We start from the raw sequence: 22,082 nt of genomic DNA, 5'->3' as shown, positions 1-22,082 counted from the left end.
TACATGTACATGGATGTTGTTATGATATGGGTTAGGTATAAGACCAGTCGTGTTGAGATTATAGTGAATGTGACCATTGACTTTAACCTTAATGATGTAGTGAAGATAAAGTTGTAGTGAAGATAAATCTTGAAGTGACTCATAAGGTTGTTGTGAGTACAAGGATGCATCGTAAATGAGTACTTCCTACCTGAAAGTCAACAATTACAAAATTGATCAAGTATAACAACATCCTCGGACAACCAACTACAAACACCAACCATAGAGTGAACCTGACTGTCATCTAACGACGACCTCTCAAAGGTAATGATCTTACCAGAATCTTCGAGAACCTTCTAGAAAACCTTGAACCCTGCAGGCAGGGAGGGAGGAATGGCCTCTGGTTGATTATATGTAAAACATTTAGATGAAATCACATCTTTTCTTATCAGGTCCCATGGTGTAAGGGTTAGCACTCTGGACTCTGGATCCAGCAATCCGAGTTCGAATCTCGGTGGGACCTCATCTTTTCAGTTTTCTTCGATACTGATGATGGCCGCATTATTCTGTACGTTATATATACATTCATATATATAAATAAATATGTATATATAAACATATATATGGAATAATATGGTTTTATCAATAGCCAGAGACCATTCCTCCCTCCTTGCCTGCTGAGTTCATAGTTTTCTGGAAGGTTCTAGAAGATTCTGGTGAGATAATTGCCATTGAGAGGACATTGTTATACTTCATATATCAATGATTTTATTATTGTTGACTTTCAGATAAAGATAGATAGATATATACATAGATAGATAGTTAGATTGATAGATTGATAGAGCGATATTTAGATAGGTATATAGATAGATAAGTTTCATCAATACTGTATCTTACGCTAACTCCTGTTGCTGGACATATGTTCAACCAGCATTGGGAAAACCTCCAGTAGACCTTAATGTAAAGCAAGATAATAACAAAACCTGCAATAAAAGAATACGATCAACTCCCCAGTGCAGAAATATTGTGACCAGAAAGTCTTCTAGCAAGATGTCAGACGCTTCCACGGGAATCACAAACATAACATCAAATATCTGACAGTCAACAATAACAAAACTAATGATGATAATGAAACTATAACAAGATAAATGATAAACAAATGGAAAATAGTGCTCTACATTATGCTTCTAGAAAACAAACTTTAACGAAAACTGTGAAAAGAAATACCCATCTGGCTGATACGACACAGTAAAAGAACCATCCCACAACCAACTCTAAACTGAACCTGACTGTCCCCTAACAACGTCCTCTCAATGGTATTTATCTTACCAGAATCTCGTAGAACTTTCCAGAAAATCAAGAACTCTGCAGGCAAGGAGGGAGGAATGGCCTCTGGCTGCTGATGATAACCACATTATTCTATATATATACTTTTACCTACAACCGAAGGTTGACCGGCCAGCCCAAGTGGCTACAGAGGTTGTATCCATGAAAGAAACGGACCCACCAGCAGACGAATTCGGTTGGCAGGTTGTATCGAAGAAGAGGAAAAAGAAGGTTGCCCAACCAGCCCAACCAGAAGGGTGTAGCAAAGAAACGAAAGAAGGCTGCCCAACCAACCTGGGTGGTAGTAAGGATGGCTGCTCCACAACCCCAGGTCGTTAGGCAGACTGTAGCCATGGAAGAAAGGAAGGCTGCTCGTCCACCTGCCCAGGTACCGAGTGAGCGTGTAGCTATGCTGGCTGACCCACCAGCCCGGGTAGATAGCTACGCCCAGATGGCTATGTCGGGTGCAGCAAAGAAGCAAACCCCACAACTACTCCACGAGGTTTGGAAGCCTGCACCCAAAAAGATGAAGACGAAGGTTACCACACTACCCAATGCACCACCACATGTCTAGAAAGGGAAAAGGTGGACAGAATGGCTGGGGGTTCCACTCCAACAACAAAATCACCTTAGGAGCCAAGTTCCATCCATTATTGAAAATATATATATATATATATATATATATATATATATATATATATATATATATATATATATATATATATATATATATATATATATATATATATATATATATATATATATATATATATATATATATATATATATATATATTCAAACTACATTGCAACTTACATATAAATAGAATCATCAAGCTTCACTATATTAACTTTACTATATTTAAATATAAACAAGGTCTAACCGAGGTTACTTGGTTGAGCAAGACGTGAGAATATTATCAACTGGCCCTCCAGCCCTGGGTTGAAATTGTCGTTCTGACGTATTTCGAGTTCAGTGCTGATACAGGATCATTGATTAGAGGTCTATCTTGTTAGTCTGTGTAACTTTGCCTGACCCAATCTACGTCTTCAATGGCTTTCTGTTACTACAAACGGGATTACAAAGGAAAGGCTTCCTTTGTTAGTTTCATGAATACCTTCGTTCAAATGAAGGGAAAGACTATTACTATGAAGCGGTACCTTATCAGCAGGAAAGAGCTGCAGCAACGGTATGAAAGTTACTGCAAGATACATAACGAGCCCGTGGCTTCCAACGTAAACATCGGCCGCCATTTGGGTTCCCTCGGCATCATGTGTGACACCAAGATTGGACCCGTTGGGAAACAGGAACGATACTATTCTGGTATCATGTGGCTCGATGGCGCAGGATCACCAACTGAAATGCAAAGAAAATGGAGAAAGCCGCCCAAACGTATCATGAAGGCCGTGCAAGAGAAGATCGAGAGGAATCGGTTGAGAGACGATATCGCTCACAGTATATTGAAATTTATACCCAAGACTTCCCCTGATCTCCAGACACAGCCAGTCACAGAGACCACCAGCCCCGCTTTCCAGACACAGCAAGTCACAGAGACCACCAGCCCCGCTCCCCAGACACAGCAAGTCACAGAGACCACCAGCCCCGCTCCCCAGACACAACCAGTCACAGAGACCACCAGCCCCGCTCCCCAGACACAGCCAGTCACAGAGACCACCAGCCCCGCTCCCCAGACACAGCCAGACACACAGCCCACCAGCCCCGTCCCCCACACAGAGCCACAAGATCCTGATATTGAGGAAGCAAATGAATTTCTCGATGATTTTTTGCTTTCATTGGAGAAGAACTGATGAGTTCCTTATAGACAAGACAAAATGTTAAAAAAAGAATCTATATAAGTTCACTTATGGAGTGAGATCTTTGACGGAGCTGTGCTGCCTATAGCACAGCCTACCAAAGGGTGATCTTTGCTGTCGTGCAGTAACCTCATGAGGGCGGAGTCCGGCTACACTTTCTTTACCGAGGAAAAGATCTCTGCACTAATATTGAGTTTCTCCGTTGGCGTCAGGGTAAACACCCATCCCCCCCGAAACTTGGTTACCTTTCCGTGGTGGGGGGGACTTCATGGATTGGGCAGTAGCAACCATCGTTGGTTGCTTCTGTTCAATCCATGAACGAAAAACCAAGCATCTTGAGCGTAATTGTCGTATAAATTTACTTGATGTCAAAACTGACGCGAAAGCGGTTGTCTCAATTTTGTCAGAAGTGTTTGCGCGTCTCGGCCTGATGGCGGGAGTCGGTTTGGCGCTGTGGTCATGAGGGAATACGAGGAAGATTGGCAACCGTCCCAGAAGTAGCTACAGTGAGGCCCAGCAGCTGTCCCTAATACTGTGGAAGGCACTCATGTAAGGTGTGCAGTGAGGCGCAGCAGTAACAAGGGAAACGGACAACCAAAACAGCAATCTTGATCATCAGGAGGATATCCAATGCTCAGAGTAGATAAGGACAATTATTGTTTGGCTTCGCTCAGAGGATGAAAATCTTAGCCGTGAAAATCAACAAGTAAAATAACTCGTAGTTAGTGGTAGTGAAGTGGAATTACCGCATTTCTGTGGTCTTAATGGTAAAACTAAACTTTTCGTTTTCTCCATCAATCTAGAGGTGTTGTAGACCACCATCCTTAAAGTTGTAAGGTAATGGTAACTACAAGGTTATGACCTCGGCAAATTTGTGATGGAAAGTGCGGAAAATGTGGTAATGTATATAATATGAATTATATATAGTTGTATAATAAATGTGTACATACCTACCTTTGCCTTCCGAGATAATGTTTTCGACTTCCAAACATTCTTCAAGGCTCCCAGAATTTTCGCCCCCTCCCCCACGCTATGGTTCACTTCCGCTTCCATGGTTCCATCCGCTGCCAGATCCACTCCCAGATATCTAAAACACTTTACTTCCTCCAGTTTTTCTCCATTCAAACTTACCTCCCAATTGAATTGACCCTCAACCCTACTGTACCTAATTACCTTGCTCTTATTCACATTTACTCTTAACTTTCTTCTTTAACACACTTTACCAAACTCAGTCACCAGCTTCTGCAGTTTCTCACATGAATAAGCCACCAGCGCTGTATCATCAGCGAACTACAACTGAATCACTTCCCAAGCTCTCTCATCCACAACAGACTGCATACTTGCCCCTCTTTCCAAAACTCTTGCATTCCCCTCCCTAACAACCCCATCCATAAACAAAGTAAACAACCATGGAGACATCACACACCCCTGCCGCAAACCTACATTCACTGAGAACCAATCACTTTCCTCTCTTCCTACACGTACACATGCCTTATATCCTCGATAAAAACTTTTCACAGCTCCTAACAACTTGCCTCCCACAACATATATTCTTAATACCTTCCACAGAGAATCTCTATCAACTCTATCATATGCCTTCTCCAGATCCATAAATGCTACATACAAATCCATTTGCTTTTCTAAGTACTTCTCACATACATTCTTCAAATCAAACACCTGATCCAAACAGCCTCTACCACTTCTGAAACCACACTGTTCTTCCCCAATCTGATGCTCTGTACATGCCTTCACCCTCTCAATCAATACCCTCCCATATAATTTACCAGGAATACTTAACAATCTTATACCTCTGTAATTTGAGCACTCACTCTTATCCCCTTTGCCTTTGTACAATGTCACTATGCAAGCATTCCGCCAGTCCTCAGGCACCTTACCCTGAATCATACATACATTAAAAAACCTTACCAACCAGTCAACAATACAGTCACCCCCTTTTTTAATAAATTCCACTGCAATACCATCCAAACCTGCTGCCTTGCCGGCTTTCATCTTCCGCAAAGCTTTTACTACCTCTTCTTTGTTTACCAAATCATTTTCCCTAACCCTCTCACTTTGCACATCACCTCGACCAAGACACCCTATATCTGCCACTCTATCATATATATATATATATATATATATATATATATATATATATATATATATATATATATATATATATATATATATATATATATATATATGTATATATGTATATATATTGTTACGGAACACGTGTGCTTGTGCTCACATGTTCGCGTATATAACGTGTGTGTGTCCATATGGTATTGATATTTCTTATCAGGACGAGGATTAAGGCCTCCCTCTGAGACGTCCTCCGAGCGTCAGTTCACACCAAGCATTAGGCGTAATACTTTAATTTTAATTTTATTTTGAAACCAGATGGTCATTTGTCCTTGAGCACCCCGACCCTTCTCCGAGGAGGGGGGGGGGGGGGGAGTAAGTTGTCATCAGCTGCGGAATACTTCACCACCGTACTGGACATGTCATCGCTGCAGGCTTACCAGAGGGAGGGTGATCTACGCAGTTTGTGTGACTGTTTCCTCCAACCAATCAGAATATACCTGAGTCCCATAGCCAATCAAAATGTAAGGTTGTATAGCTAGCAGGGAACGCTTGTCTTTACTGTAATATATACCCATGACACCTGCTGAGTCTCTCTCTTTCTAGCCCAGCGAGGTAAGTGGTCCACCCCTGCTGTAAGTCCTGCTGTGTTGTAAGCCTGTAAGCCCTGCTGTGTAATAAGCCCATTACCCAAGTGTTGTGCTGTAAGCCCGTTATAATTATCAGTGTAATGTTATCGAAGAACTGCCTTAGAGGAAAGAGAACTCCTGGCTTGAAATCTTATCTGGAATGTTAAGTCACGTACGAATGTTACCCCATGTTTAATGTTAACTCTTATGATCAGTGTTAACGTAATGTTTCATGCTTGATTTATGTGCCTATCTTTGTACACTTGAATTCTTTCATTATAAGTAGATTTAATGTGATGCTGGTCTTTAATTCAATCCCATAACTATTATTGTGTTATCCTGAGTTGTGCAACTTGACAAATCTATAACGTCCTTGCAAGACAAGGAACAGTAGTATTTGTAACATATGTTACTGCGACCTTGCCTGAATAAGTGTTGAATTCGTAACAATATATATACATATATATATATATATATATATATATATATATATATATATATATATTTTTTTTTTTTTTCACACTATTCGCTATTTCCCGCGATAGCGAGGTAGCGTTAAGAACAGAGGACTGGGCCTTTGAGGGAATATCCTCACCTGGCCCTCTTCTCTGTTCCTTCTTTTGGAAAATTAAAAAAAAAAAAAAAGAGAGGGGAGGATTTCCAGCCCCCCGCTCCCTTCCCTTTTAGTCGCCTTCTACGACACGCAGGGAATACGTGGGAAGTATTCTCTCTCCCCTAACCCCAGGGAAATATATATATATATATATATATATATATATATATATATATATATATATATATATATATATATATATATATATATATATATATATATACATATACATATATGTTGGAAAGGATCACAATTTTGCGCGTGATCAAGATATTCCTATATATATATATATATATATATATATATATATATATATATATATATATATATATATATATATATATATATATATATATAATTTGGTCTCCCTCTTCTCGTTCCCTCCACCTCCGACACATATATCCTCTTGGTCAATCTTTCCTCACTCATTCTCTCCATGTGCCCAAACCATTTAAAAACACCCTATTCTGCTCTCTCAACCACGCTCTTTTTATTTCCACACATCTCTCTTACCCTTACGTTACTTACTCGATCAAACCACCTCACACCACACATTGTCCTCAAACATCTCATTTCCAGCACATCCATCCTCCTGCGCACAACTCTATCCATAGCCCACGCCTCGCAACCATACAACATTGTTGGAACCACTATTCCTTCAAACATACTCATTTTTGCTTTCCGAGATAATGTTCTCGACTTCCACACATTCTTCAAGGCTCCCAGAATTTTCGCCCCCTCCCCCACCCTATGATCCACTTCCGCTTCCGTGGTTCCATCCGCTGCCAGATCCACTCCCAGATATCTAAAACACTTCACTTCCTCCAGTTTTTCTCCATTCAAACTCACCTCCCAATTGACTTGACCCTCAACCCTACTGTACCTAATAACCTTGCTCTTATTCACATTTACTCTTAACTTTCTTCTTTCACACACTTTACCAAACTCAGTCACCAGCTTCTGCAGTTTCTCACATGAATAAGCCACCAGCGCTGTATCATCAGCGAACAACAACTGACTCACTTCCCAAGCTCTCTCATCCCCAACAGACTTCATACTTGCCCCTCTTTCCAAAACTCTTGCATTCACCTCCCTAACAACCCCATCCATAAACAAATTAAACAACCATGGAGACATCACAACCCCTGCCGCAAACCTTCATTCACTGAGAACAAATCACTTTCCTCTCTTCCTACACGTACACATGCCTTACATCCTCGATAAAAACTTTTCACTGCTTCTAACAACTTGCCTCCCACACCATATATTCTTAATACCTTCCACAGAGCATCTCTATCAACTCTATCATATGCCTTCTCCAGATCCATAAATGCTACATACAAATCCATTTGTTAACTAACTGTTATATTTCTCTATTGTGTCTCCCCTGATGATGTGATTATTACACGAAAGTGCACTTGGGAACTTTTCATGTTTCATTTTCCCCGTGGACTCATAGGAATATATATATATATATATATATATATATATATATATATATATATATATATATATATATATATATATATATATATGGGGGGGGTTGGGCCATTTCTTTCGTCTGTTTCCTTGCGCTACCTCGCAAACGCGGGAGACAGCGACAAAGTATAATAAGATAGGGTTAAGGAATGGGATGCATTTAGGGAATCAGCGATGGATTGCGCAAAAGATGCTTGTGGCATGAGAAGAGTGGGAGGTGGGTTGATTACAAAGGGTAGTGAGTGGTGGGATGAAGAAGTAAGAGTATTAGTGAAAGAGAAGAGAGTGGCATTTGGACGATTTTTGCAGGGAAAAAATGCAATTGAGTGGGAGATGTATAAAAGAAAGAGACAGGAGGTCAAGAGAAAGGTGCAAGAGGTGAAAAAAAGGGCAAATGAGAGTTGGGGTGAGAGAGTATCATTAAATTTTAGGGAGAATAAAAAGATGTTCTGGAAGGAGGTAAATAAAGTGCGTAAGAGAAGGGAGCAAATGGGAACTTCAGTGAAGGGCGCAAATGGGGAGGTGATAACAAGTAGTGGTGATGTGAGAAGGAGATGGAGTGAGTATTTTGAAGGTTTGTTAAATGTGTTTGATGATAGAGTGGCAGATATAGGGTGTTTTGGTCGAGGTGGTGTGCAAAGTGAGAGGGTTAAGGAAAATGATTTGGTAAACAGAGAAGAGGTAGTGAAAGCTTTGCGGAAGATGAAAGCCGGCAAGGCAGCAGGTTTGGATGGTATTGCAGTGAAATTTATTAAAAAAGGGGGTGACTGTATTGTTGACTGGTTGGTAAGGTTATTTAATGTATGTATGACTCATGGTGAGGTGCCTGAGGATTGGCGGAATGCGTGCATAGTGCCATTGTACAAAGCCAAAGGGGATAAGAGTGAGTGCTCAAATTACAGAGGTATAAGTTTGTTGAGTATTCCTGGTAAATTATATGGGAGGGTATTGATTGAGAGGGTGAAGGCATGTACAGAGCATCAGATTGGGGAAGAGCAGTGTGGTTTCAGAAGTGGTAGAGGATGTGTGGATCAGGTGTTTGCTTTGAAGAATGTATGTGAGAAATACTTAGAAAAGCAAATGGATTTGTATGTAGCATTTATGGATCTGGAGAAGGCATATGATAGAGTTGATAGAGATGCTCTGTGGAAGGTATTAAGAATATATGGTGTGGGAGGAAAGTTGTTAGAAGCAGTGAAAAGTTTTTATCGAGGATGTAAGGCATGTGTACGTGTAGGAAGAGAGGAAAGTGATTGGTTCTCAGTGAATGTAGGTTTGCGGCAGGGTTGTGTGATGTCTCCATGGTTGTTTAATTTGTTTATGGATGGGGTTGTTAGGGAGGTAAATGCAAGAGTTTTGGAAAGAGGGGCAAGTATGAAGTCTGTTGGGGATGAGAGAGCTTGGGAAGTGAGTCAGTTGTTGTTCGCTGATGATACAGCGCTGGTGGCTTATTCATGTGAGAAACTGCAGAAGCTGGTGACTGAGTTTGGTAAAGTGTGTGGAAGAAGAAAGTTAAGAGTAAATGTGAATAAGAGCAAGGTTATTAGGTACAGTAGGGTTGAGGGTCAAGTCAATTGGGAGGTGAGTTTGAATGGAGAAAAACTGGAGGAAGTGAAGTGTTTTAGATATCTGGGAGTGGATCTGGCAGCGGATGGAACCATGGAAGCGGAAGTGGATCATAGGGTGGGGGAGGGGGCGAAAATTTTGGGGGCCTTGAAGAATGTGTGGAAGTCGAGAACATTATCTCGGAAAGCAAAAATGGGTATGTTTGAAGGAATAGTGGTTCCAACAATGTTGTATGGTTGCGAGGCGTGGGCTATGGATAGAGTTGTGGGCAGGAGGATGGATGTGCTGGAAATGAGATGTTTGAGGACAATATGTGGTGTGAGGTGGTTTGATCGAGTGAGTAACGTAAGGGTAAGAGAGATGTGTGGAAATAAAAAGAGCGTGGTTGAGAGAGCAGAAGAGGGTGTTTTGAAGTGGTTTGGGCACATGGAGAGGATGAGTGAGGAAAGATTGACCAAGAGGATATATGTGTCGGAGGTGGAGGGAACAAGGAGAAGAGGGAGACCAAATTGGAGGTGGAAAGATGGAGTGAAAAAGATTTTGTGTGATCGGGGCCTGAACATGCAGGAGGGTGAAAGGAGGGCAAGGAATAGAGTGAATTGGAGCGATGTGGTATACCGGGGTTGACGTGCTGTCAGTGGATTGAATCAAGGCATGTGAAGCGTCTGGGGTAAGCCATGGAAGGCTGTGTAGGTATGTATATTTGCGTGTGTGGACGTATGTATATACATGTGTATGGGGGGGTTGGGCCATTTCTTTCGTCTGTTTCCTTGCGCTACCTCGCAAACGCGGGAGACAGCGACAAAGTATGATAAAAAAATAAAATAATATAAATATATATTCCTATGAGTCCACGGGGAAAATGAAACATGAAAAGTTCCCAAGTGCACTTTCGTGTAATAATCACATAATCAGGGGAGACACAATAGAGAAATATAACAGTTAGTTGATATACATCGAAGAGACGAAGCTAGGACGCCATTTGGTAAACATGTGATTGTCCAAAACATACAACGAGCGTTCATAAACTTATCATTTTACAAAACGTATCAACAATAAACTTATCTAATTTGTATAGACCATCACTAATTTTAAAATTATAATTCTTTGTGTATTTGATAATAAAAGATTCAATGATATTTTTCTTTGTAATAGAGTTAGAGTTAATAACAGATAGCGTTACTCCAGTCAATATAATGATCATAGTTTTTAACATGATTAAACAAGGCATTTGATTCTTGTCCCGTTCTTATACTATATTTATGTTGCTTAAGTCTAAGAGAAAAATCCTTACCAGTCTGACCAGCATAAAATTTATCACAGTTTCCACAAGGCACTTTATAGATGCAACCAAATGGCGTCCTAGCTTCGTCTCTTAGATATATATCAACTGACTGTTATATTTATCTCTTGTGTCTCCCCTGATGATGTGATTATTACACGAAAGTGCACTTGGGAACATTTCGTGATTCATTTTCCCCGTGGACTCAAAAGCCAGAACAACTATTGTAGAATCTAGATCGTTCTGAACCTTAGATGGAAGATGTTGGATCTTTACTTCATCGATGATTGGTAAGTTGATGTTATGGGGGATTCGTCCTAAACTCGGGATAGTTCTATCAATTTGTCCCAAATAATGATCATGAGTGCCGAACAATTTGAAACTGGAACTGATAAGAGTATTTTGTTGTCCTAACTGAATGTGTCCCAGAAATAAATAAGATTTGAGATGATTAGGTGGGCAATGAAGAAGAACATTGTGTGGGTCTGGGAAAAACAGTACGTGATACTGGTCCATACTTTCAATCCAAGGTTTATTAACAACAATATCCTTAAAGGAACAAGAACGAAGAACATTTTGTTGATGCCCAAAAAGTAGTTGGTACTTACATGAATTTGTTTGTAAATTATGGAAAACCAAGGTATGGGGGGGGGGGATGGGAGGAGGTGCAAATGAAGCTGTCAAGCAATAGTTTATGGCACAATGCTAAATCATCCATGGAGAGATGTGCAATCAATGAGGAATAAATATTTTATAATAGAAAGTTCATGTTATCAGCAAGGACGATAGTTTTTTGCGGCCCTTTCGTATAATTAAAAGAGAATGGTATTACGTTCACAAGGCTGTAAGTATTGGAGTCAGTGAATGGTATGTGGATAATGACCGCTTCGAGGATCACGTCAACCGTTAGTAAGGAGTAATAACTGGCCACGTGATGCAGAGGGAGAGCTGGGGTGCAACCGAATTTCGTCATCGCTTGTTTAATGATACGTGTGAGTTCCGAGAAGGGAAAAAATGATGGTGTGACAACTTGGTTTACCAGATTATTAACATCTTCCAATAAGCCAGTGAAATAATATGCATGATAAGTGATCTGGGTATATAAACTATCAACATATGTGGAAATAGTCACTATAGCATATATGCGATTAAGAGACTTTGACAGCAGTGCTACATGTTGTGTCAAGTTATTAACAGTTAACATTATGTCATTCAAATATCTAAAATGTTGTTTTAATATCTTAGCTTTAGCCTTAATATACCAGTTGTTAAGAAGTTGTTGAAATTGTAAGGATTTAACCTGATTCCTAACTGAATTAAGTTCTTCCTGAGTAGCAATACCAAACAAATATAACTGCAGGGACCCAACAAAATTAAGCAGACTTCTCTTGCTTCTCCTTTGCTTTTTCGTGTTCATCCTGGCATTAGTATTTACTGGAGATTGAATGTCTTGCATTATGTTATACAGAATCACACAGGTGCTATTCAATTTCCAGGTCTACTGGTTTAACAAAGTTGGAGGAGGAGCAACACTAGAGTTTCTGATGGACGCACTGGTGTAAAACTTGAGTAAGTTAGACTGTAAGCGAGGTACGGCCTCCATTAGTTTTACTAAATTATCGTAAGTGTAGGGCAGACCCTCCAGGCTCAACTTAACTGAGACTGTGTCCCTCATGAGGCGGACCTGGCGGGGAATGAGTCGTGAGAAGGGTGCCTGGTACTGCCATGGTGTCATATACAGGAAGACACCATAAGGACATGAGAAGGAAGAACCTGGAAAATGATAAACTTAGCAACTTCTTAAAGGCGAGGTCTTAATGAATACTGATGTGTGTGTGGTGGTGTTGTGAGGGTGGTCGGTTGTGGTGTGGGGACAGTCTGAACAGTGGTAGAAGTTGGTTGAGTGACATTGTTTGGGATTTGAGGAATACTGTCTGGTATGGTACCGGGATGATCATGTTCAGAATACTGTAAAACTATCAAGTGGTCCTCATGTTCTTCACGAATGTCACTTGTATTTAGATGTCGAACCCTGAACTTATGTCCCTTTAAATGAGCTAATACTCTATAGGGACCAGAACATTTTGGGTCAAGTTCAGGAACCTCACTTGTAGAGTTAAATTCTTGCACCATTACCAAGAGTCCGGGAGCCACGTACCTTTGATGGTTTCGTGGATTTATCAGCCTTGTTCGTGAAGGTTGTAGTGGCTTCACCTAGATTTTCCTTGATCCTTTGATGAATCAATTGAGTCGTGCGATATTTTTCCGCTACAACTGATCTCTGGACCGCTGGACATGAAGGAGGGGACGCTATTATGTCATACGGCAACACTTTATCAAAACCGTGTAAGGCGTGGAAGGGTGTGTCTCCAATTGACTTATGATAAGCTGAATTTAATGAACATCGGACATCAGACAGGTACTCACTCCATTCATCATGGTCAAAATTAATGTTGGTGGGAAGACAATGGAGGATCTTACGGCTCAATCTCTTACAGGCCATTCGAGGCTGGGTGACATGCCATTATATTACATTTACTTATGTTATACAATTTACAGAGTTCTTCTAATAGTGAGTTATCAAATCCCCCACCATCATCTGTAACTAAAATCTTCGGCGCATTATGTCTGTCTCAGATATATTTTTTGAACGCCTTAGCGACCGTGGCTGCGTCTTTATTTTAAACTGGAACTAATTCACAATATCTCGTGAAGGCATCAGTAATTACTAAAATGTATCTATAGCCTGCCATGGACAGAGGAAAACCTCCTAATATGTCCATATGAACTCTCTCCCATGGGTATGTAGGTAAAGGATATTTCAACACAGTTTGCGGGGTAGTGGGACTTCCCTTGTGAGTGTTACAGGTTTGGCACCAAATATGATCAGTAATGTTTTTCTGCATCTTGGCCAAAAATACTTCAAACGAGTTTGCTTATAGCATTTATCTGCGCCTGGGTGTGCGGCCTGGGTGTGCTGCCTGGGGTCACCTGGGTGTGCGGCCTGGGTGTGCGGCCTGGGTGTGCTGCCTGGGGTCACCTGGGTGTGCGGCCTGGGTGTGAGGCCTGGGTGTGCTGCCTGGGGTCGCCTGGGTGTGCGGCCTGGGTGTACGGCCTGGGTGTGCGGCCTGGGTGTGCGGCCTGGGTGTGCGGCCTGGGGTGAATCATGTGCTAACTTCAAGAAATCCTGTACTAATGCTGTTGGAATTATTGTTTGTTTAACAACACGGGCGAGCACTCCTAATTTCGCGTCCCTACACAAGACTCCCTCACTGTGCTAAATACAATTCTCTGACTGGGACAACTGTTTTAGCATCCAAGGAAGATCTTATACCCTCTAGGAATTCTATGACAGGACCCCAGACTGGGTCATCCCGTTGATGCTGTCTCAACCTCTCTATATCAAAATATACGAGGCTATTACCTACAGTGACTGCACCCACTGTGCGGGAAAGCGCGTCTGCAACTACATTGGATGAGCCAGAAACAAAACGAAAATCTGGGTCAAATGTTTGTGTAGTTAAAAATCACCTCTGAAACCTTCCTGTAGGATCCTGTCGCTGAAAAATACCTAACAGTGCTCTGTGATCTGTATAAACTGTAATAGGGTAACCATATATGTATTCCTTAAAATGTTTGAGTGCTCAAATAACTACAAGGCCTTCTAACTAAGTTATTGAGTATTTCGATTCCGTCTTTGAACATGAACGGCTCGCATAGGATATGGGAAAAAGTCTACCCCTACTTGACTCCTCCATAAGTACAGCTCCAAGACCCTGTTTACAAGCAACTGTGTGTAAAACGAAGGGTTTCTCAAAGTTAGGAAATCGAAGGATAGGCGCCTCGATCAAGTGTCGCTTGAGTAAGTTAAACACATTGTCTTGTGCTGTAGACCACTGGAATGTAACTCCCTGTTTCAGAAATGATGTGAGGGGGTTTACGATCTTCGCGAAATTAGCGATAAATCTTCGATAATATCTTACTAAACCAAGGAAGGATTTGAACTTGTCTGTTGTGGAAGAGACTGGCAATTCTACAATTGTTTTGACTTGATCTGCATTAGGTTGAATACCGTTTTCATCAACGGTGTGACCTAAGTAATCAATTCTTGTTTGTAGAAAGGAACATTTGGATAACTTGACTTTTAGGTTCGCATCCTTAAGTCGTAGAAATACTCTCTCAAAACTTTTGAAATGAGAAGCAATATCTGTAGGCATGACAATTATATCATCAAGATAAACCAATACATCTTGGCCCAACATGTGACGACAAATGTTAGTCATTAACCTTGAGAAGGTGATCACCGGTGAGGAATGAAGACCGAAGGCCATGATGCATATGAACTGCCAATGACCATCTGGCGTACTGAACACAGTCAGGGGGCGGCTTTCCTCTGACAAGGGAATCTGCCAAAATCCGCTCAATAAATCCAAAGTTGAAAATACCTTATTGTTACCGAGGCTATGAAGAAGCTCTGATACCACTGGTAATGGGAAACCATCTTTCAAAGTGACCTTGGTGTTGAGTTTTCTAAAATCTATGACTGGTCTAAAAGCTCCGTCCTTTTTCGGAACGATCAGAAGTGGTGAATTCCATGGTGATCGTGATTCCTCTATAACATTATCTTTCAACATGTCCTGAACAAGTTTGTTTGCTATGTCTCTGTGCGCGTGTGGCAATCGGTAGGCTGGGACGTCAATGGGACGTGTGTTTTTCTCTAAGTTAATAATGTGAACATCCAAATGAGTTCTACCGAGTGGTTCTCCTGATAAGGCAATAGTAGACCTATACTGGTTAAGTAAGTCTGTTAACTGGTCAACATGTTTGGTTAATCCTACCTTGGATATCATGTCAGGGGTGATGGTGGGGAGCTGACTCAAGCCGTGCACTGCTGAGTCAGGGGTAGGAGGAGTAGGTGGTGGTGGGTTAATAGAATGTGAGACTAGACGGATGTTAAACTCATGCAACTCCTCGTCTTGAATTCCGGACTTCAAAATGGAGAATTCCACAAGCTTGGCCCCCCTACGGAGACGGACAGTTGTGGGTCCCGTATTGGCAATGTATATGGTGACCTCTCCGTCTGGGGTCTCATGAATAGAGGCATCCATCGATAGTCCTTTGGCAGTTAGTGATGAAGGTTCAGCAACTACTCTTAGTGCCAGATCACCCTGACTATGTCTCAGTCCATGATCATTCATCCATGTTCGAGAAAGTGAGAGAGGAACCTTCGTTAATGTGTTACTATGTAGAGTCATATTTGTTTGAAGTTTACCAGGGCAATGAGTAGAAAAATAAAAAGGGTGGGTATTATCTACAGTGAAGCAGGGTGTGGGAGCAGATGTATTAATGACCCTGACTGAGTGAGAACTCTTCTCTGACAACGGCAGGAACGTGTTATCAACACAAACATTTTCATGATGAATAGGAGAGATCTTATACTGTGCCATAGAATGGCGTCATAGCAACAAGTTAGCATGAAAAGTTACACCACGAACAATGTAAGGGGTTACGGTAATGACCGAGTCGCCTATGCGAATGTTCATTTTAATTGTGCCCCTTACGTCGAGATTTTCATTTGAGATACTTTGAAGGGATGGGTAAAAGTCCGAGCATTGAACAAGTTGAGTGCGCCCCATTAATGGTTGAATAAAATCATAATGAATGACATCTGCTTCAGCGCCGCTGTCTAGAAAGATTGTGATTGGCTTATCCTGGAAAGATTGTGATTGGCTTATCCTGGAAAGATTGTGATTGGCTTATCCTGGAAAGATTGTGATTGGCTTATCCTGGAAAGATTGTGATTGGCTTATCCTGGAAAGATTGTGATTGGCTTATCCTGGAAAGATTGTGATTGGCTTATCCTGGAAAGATTGTGATTGGCTTATCCTGGAAAGATTGTGATTGGCTTATCCTGGAAAGAACCCACTAAATCGAAACTTGTAATGTGAGAAAATGGCGAAGAACGAAAATGTCTTAAGAGTTCCTTATGTGATGGAGTCGTGTCATGAGCGAGAGATTGTCATTGTTGATAATGACATGATGAACCTGTGTTAGATGACGTCTGTCTAGCTGAGGCTCGGCTGAAGTGTCTCTAGCTGAGACTGGGCTGAAGTGTGTCTAGCTGAGGCTGGGCTGAAGTGTGTCTAGCTGAGGCTCGGCTGAAGTGTGTCTAGCGTTGCGATGATATGAACACCAGCTTGGTGGTGTTGGGCGCGAGCGGGTGAAGGTCAGCCTGATGTCTGACTGGAGGAAATTATGACTCGGTCGGCAGAATTGGACGACCGAGGCTGTGATGACATGGGTTGTTGACTGCGTTTGTTGTTATGGTCGAGGCTCACGTGAGAATGAGTCCCATGTGTAAGGACACACATTCGCTTTATGTCCTGGTTGGCCACACCGGAAGCACGTCACTTTATGTGAGTGTTTGTCATCACTGAATCGCTGTATTTGACCGTAAGAAGAATGATTGTGTTGATCACTAGAATGTTACGTCACACTTTGGGAAGCCGACACCCTCCCCAGTGTCTTGGTGTTGGAATATCCACCTTTCTTTTGAGTGTAATTCAACACTTTTGTTACTGACCCACAATGATGGGTCGATGTTCTCATTAAGTAACCGTCGTCTTACGTCTGGAGGTCAGGTCCTTGAGAATGAAGGTTATGTGTAATAATCGCATGAGTGTTTGCACATGAGTTTCAGGATTCATCATGGCTGATATCCAGGGTAAGGATTCATAATCCTGCCTAACTAATCTCATTCTTCCATGTAAGGTACTCCAGTGATCAGGGACTGACGTATCATCCAAGTATGTTGTGTTTAGAGCACGTAAAAGGACGTGTAGTAAACTATTTGAGAAATATTCCTCACAACCTAATTTAAACAACGTTTTCAATTCCTCCCAAGATGTACAGTTTCCAATGTCATCTGAGTCATAGACAACCCTAGCGTAATTGTTAGGCTGGTTGAAATCAATGAGATTTTTAGCAGCCGATATAAGCGCTCTGTCTCCTGAATCACCATTATGTTCAACAATGTCCTCTGCATTTCTAATCCACCGATCAGAATTTGACAGTTTACCATCAAATAGCTCGTGTGGTTCCCTAGCTTGTTTTAGTGTGAAAACAGTTTTTTTGTGAAGGATTTGATTGTCCTGAGTTTTTGTGATGTGGCGTGGGAGGTGGGTGTGGGTGTGGTAACGTGTGAGAAGGTTTCTGTGGGTCATCTGTGTCACCAGAATCTGTCAAAACAACTTTGTGTGACGTCGCCATTTTAGAAGGCTGGTTCCGTTTATAATAAGAGATTCTAGGTAAATTCCTAAGTACATATGAACCTTTACGATTACCGCGTGGAATTTCTTCGGACATGTAATACAATCTTACATAAAGTGTGTAAGTAATAACCCCCTAAAACTATTTAAGATATAATTAACAATATTGACCTAATGCAAAATACATAACATGAATATCATTTGAAAATATTGTAATGAAATAAAGGCAATGAAAGGCTGGCATAACAGTATAACATATGAATACAAGACTCTGTATATGAGAGGTGCACATAATAGTATAACATATCAGTAATGGACTCTATATATGAAAGTAATCATCACTAAAAACAATAGTACCAATGTATGAAAACATAAGAAAGAATATATGCGAGAATAACTAAAAACTTAGATTAATTTGCGAAACTACAAAGATGAATAATCATATTACCCAGAAGTATATATATGTCAATATTTATAGACTAGGAACAAGTAACACACAAAAGGAGCATACCTCAACCCTACTGTACCTAATAACCTTCACATTTACTCTTAACTTTCTTCTTTCACACACTTTACCAAACTCAGTCACCAGCTTCTGCAGTTTCTCACATGAATCAGCCACCAGCGCTGTATCATCAGCGAACAACAACTGACTCACTTTCCAAGCTCTCTCATCCCCAACAGACTTCATCCTTGCCCCTCTTTCCAAAACTCTTGCATTCACCTCCCTAACAACCCCATCCATAAACAAATTAAACAACCATGGAGACATCACACACCCCTGCCGCAAACCTACATTCACTGAGAACAAATCACTTTCCTCTCTTCCTACACGTACACATGCCTTACATCCTCGATAAAAACTTTTCACTGCTTCTAGCAACTTTCCTCCCACACCATATATTCTTAATACCTTCCACAGAGCATCTCTATCAACTCTATCATATGCCTTCTCCAGATCCATAAATGGTACATACAAAGCCATTTGCTTTTCTAAGTACTTCTCACATACATTCTTCAAAGCAAACACCTGATCCACACATCCTCTACCACTGCTGAAACCACACTGCTCTTCCCCAATCTGATGCTCTGTACATGCCTTCACCCTCTCAATCAATAACCTCCCATATAATTTCCCAGGAATACTCAATAAACTTATACCTCTGTAATTTGAGCACTCACCTTTGTCCCCTTTGCCTTTGTACAATTGCACTATGCAAACATTCCGCCAATCCTCAGGCACCTCACCATGAATCATTCATTAAATAATCTTACCAACCAGTCAACAATACAGTCACCCCCTTTTTAAATAAATTCCACTGCAATGCTATCCAAACCCGCTGCCTTGCCGGCTTTCATGTATAATCCCTGGGATAGGGGAGAAAGAATACTTCGTGCGTATTCCCTGCGTGTTGTATAAGGCGACTAAAAGGGAAGGGAGTGGAGGGCTGGAAATCCTCCCCTCTCGTTTTTTCTTTTCTTTTTTTAATTTTCCAAAAGAAGGAGCAGAGAAGGGGGCCAGGTGAGGATATTCACCCAATGCCCAGTCCTCTGTTCTTAACGCTACCTTGCTAACGCGGGAAATGGCGAATAGTATGAAAGAAAAGAAAGATATATATAAAGTATGAATAAAGTGTGCGGGGTGGCGACGAGAATGAATAAAGACAGTAAGTATGAAGTATGTACATGTGTATATATATGTATGTGTATGTATGAATATGTATAGGTTGAAATCCATAGGTATGTATATGGGCGTTTCTGCACGTGTATATGTATACATGTGTATGTGGGAGGGTTGGCCCATTCTTTCGTGTGATTCCTTTCGCTGCCTCGCTAACGCGGGATACAACGAGAAATTATAAGTAAATAAAGTATACAAGTAATGGGAGTGTGTGTTTGTGGTAGTAGTGGGTGGGTGTGTTAAGTGTGGAAAGGAAGGCCAGTTAAAGTCCTTTTTTGTAGACTGGAGGTTTGAAAACGGGGTTTAACGGGCCTCGGTGCCTGTATATATGGTGAAATACGTGCTTGCCATTGGTTGACAATGATCTACCAATGAGAGGGCTGCATTTGATATAGTTTGATAAGTTGTAAGGATGAAATTCCTATGTATTGTTTGGGTTAGGTATCAGTAATTAGGTAATGTCGTCTTCGGTGGCGCGAGCGCGTTTTATACACTAGCAGACACAAACTCCCTCCCTATTGGCTGAAGGAAAGCCATAAGCTCCGCCCACCCTGCCTCACTTGATCCAGATGAAGGTTAAAAGGCTATTTTTCACAATTATCTCTATGTATATAGGGAAAAAAGTAAGATATAATGGTGTCATAAGATAGAGCTTGGTGTGTTGTCTATGTTCCATAAGATACATACAAAGAAAAATGCACATTTCACAAAAAGCACACGATGATAGCCACAGAAGGTACAACTGCTACTTTTACGTCCATCTGACCCGGTATATATAAGAATGTTCCTATGTATACATCATCTTTTCTAGCCATTCGAGAAGGTTCTTGCTGCTCCTGTCTCGACCACGTGTTAACCACGTGGTTGATGGAGGATTAACCGCCAGATCCCACGAAGAAAGAAGACAGAATATAGAAGACAGAAGACAGAAGACAGAAGAGAGAAGACAGAAGAGAGAAGAGAGAAGACAGAAGAAAGAAGACAGAAGAGAGAAGACAGAAGAAAGAAGTGGATTGTAACGTTGCCTCCCGCGTTGGTCCTTCCCGCGGGAGACCGTTACGGTGACGACGCCGGCAGGCTGTTCCCTCACCACCCTCGCTGCTCCCCACACCCCCGCGTTGCCTCCACTCCATCTTCACATCCCTTTTTTATTTTTCACTTTTTTATCATCCATCATCCATCTCTCGACCGTTTGGCTTGAGCAATCTCTACCCCAGCTTCCCCAACCCATTCTGGAAAACTCATTTTCCTGAGGAGTGGAGGCTGGAGTGGACCTGTTCTCACCTGACGGGGTGGAGACCCTCACACTATCTCTTACCTCTCCCTTACCTTGGACCGTCGAGCCTCCCTCACTCACGTTTTCTCGCACTAGGACACTGATGCCACCAACATGCCGCCCGACATACGTCTAAAATCCCTCAAAACTGATTGCCCCCCTCCTTCCACGTTCGAACTCCTGGCCATCGTCTTTAAGACCAATGAGATCCGTCCTACTAGGGTCATTCAATTTCCCTCGAACAAATACCAGTTTAAGATTTGCTTGGGCAGAGATAGTGATTTAGATAGAATCCTATCTAAGCCTCTCCTTGATGAACTAGCTAAAAACAACTACCAAATCGTTCAGGACCGCTGCCCCCTTCAAGCTAGATGTACTATTATTGCCTACAATGTTGATGAATCTATCTTGTCCCTCAGCCCTTCGGAGATTGTTGAAGCCATCAATGGTGAAAACAATGACGTTAATGTCATCAACGTCTATAAACCGAATAACTCCAGATCAATAAAGATACAATGTTCAAACCCGACCGAGGCTGATCGCCTGCTCCCCCGGGGAGTCCTGTTCCCCATGATCTCTGTGCCAGCAAAATCCCTGAAGAAAGATGAACATCTCGACGTACAACAATGTTTCAAATGTCTTAGATACGAATATGAGACTAAGAACTGTAAAGAACCCCACCAAACCTGTAGTCAATGCGCTGAAACTGGTCATGGTTATCGTGAGTGCAAGGTTCAGGCAGCGAAGTGCGTTAACTGTAAAGGTAATCACGTTCCTGTATCTGGACTGTGCCCACGTAAGAAGGAGTAACTCCGCGAAGTGCGTCAGAAACAAAAATCCAACTCATCTCCTTCCACAAACCCTCACCTCTACGCAACAGTTGTTGCTGCTGCTCCTTCCCCTGCCACCCAAGCTTCTCCTATCCCAACTACTAATTCTTCAGACCTCCTCACCCTACAAGGTAGGATGCATGCGTGCTACCTTAAAGCGTTGTTCCTGAGCGGGGAAGATAAGTCGGAATTCATCAGAATCTTTGATTTGCTTCTTGCTCATAACAACCTACCCAATGTACGAGCTCCACCTG

The 22,082-nt window shown here is 41.6% G+C and overlaps 1 non-coding gene across 1 annotated transcript; it reads left to right on the top strand.

The window, feature by feature from the left end:
* Positions 1-430: 430 nt before the first annotated feature.
* TRNAQ-CUG (transfer RNA glutamine (anticodon CUG)) lies at positions 431-502 on the top strand. The gene has a single exon. It is a non-coding gene; the product is annotated as a tRNA-Gln (tRNA).
* The last annotated feature ends 21,580 nt before the right edge of the window (positions 503-22,082 follow it).

This window comes from Panulirus ornatus, chromosome 2 (genome assembly GCF_036320965.1).
Source record: "Panulirus ornatus isolate Po-2019 chromosome 2, ASM3632096v1, whole genome shotgun sequence".
Taxonomy (NCBI): Eukaryota; Metazoa; Arthropoda; class Malacostraca; order Decapoda; family Palinuridae; genus Panulirus; species Panulirus ornatus.
Note: the sequence above shows the minus strand (reverse complement) of the source record. Positions and strands in the feature narration are given on the sequence as shown.